The sequence below is a fragment of the Fukomys damarensis genome, unplaced genomic scaffold (assembly GCF_012274545.1).
Source record: "Fukomys damarensis isolate Sample0158 unplaced genomic scaffold, DMR_v1.0_HiC HiC_scaffold_39, whole genome shotgun sequence".
In the NCBI taxonomy this organism is placed as follows: Eukaryota; Metazoa; Chordata; class Mammalia; order Rodentia; family Bathyergidae; genus Fukomys; species Fukomys damarensis.
In genome coordinates, this window is record NW_022900951.1 from 62,183,265 (window position 1) to 62,184,224 (window position 960).

Consider the following 960-nt stretch of genomic DNA (forward strand, 5'->3'; position numbering starts at 1 on the left):
TAACTTTTCTTCTTTGCTCTAGCTACTACTTAGAATTATCTTTGCAGCTCAAGACCCTGAGTTCTGAGTGTGATTTTCTTACATGCCCCTAGATGCTTTGCACCTTAGTAAGCCTTCCTTCGCAGGATTACTCTCAGACTTTGTTGAGATGATTGTCTTTAATTGTTTGATAATTATTTGCATATTTGCATGTAATTATCAGAATCTGACTATACTAGAGACTCGGTAATCAATAATGTTGATTTATTTCATTATTTATGCATTTATTGAATATTATTTATTCATCTATTACCTCTGTTATTAATTCAATAAACATCCATAAAAATCCTTATTGCTGATCTAAATAGGGATAGAGTGTTGAGAGACATGGTCTTTACCCTCCAGTCACTTATAGTACAGTAAGAGGATAGGAAATATATCATCAACTAAATATTAAATTGTCTCTATAGATGAAGGAGTTAAGAGGTTACTCTAGATGGAGTAGCTAGAGCAAAAGCAATGTTATTGTTAATTTTGAGTTGTATTATTCAGGTTTCCTCAGCCTTTGTCACTTAAACTTGAAGGAGTAATAATTTTCATATTTTTAATTAACCTTTCATGTGTTTTGCTTGAAAATTTCATCGTTTCACAGAGCCTAATGGAATAGAGTGAGACAAGTTGTGAATTGTGGTAGAAGACAGGCTGAAGAACAGTGAGGAAGTCTGATATGCCTTCATTGTTTGTGCAGCACTTTTCACTCCTGTTTGAATAACTCAGTACCAAGAATATTAAAAAGAAGCAAAACTTGATTACCATCATCTGCTCAAGGGACTTACTTTCAGTCTAGGCAAATAAGATTTCTGTGGTGAGACACCAAATGTACTCAACTTCCTCTTTTAACAACCAGTTTTTCAGTCATCAACAGGATGTGTGGGTGTCACCCATAGTTAGGCTTTTTTTTTTACTCTAGCTCATTGCAAA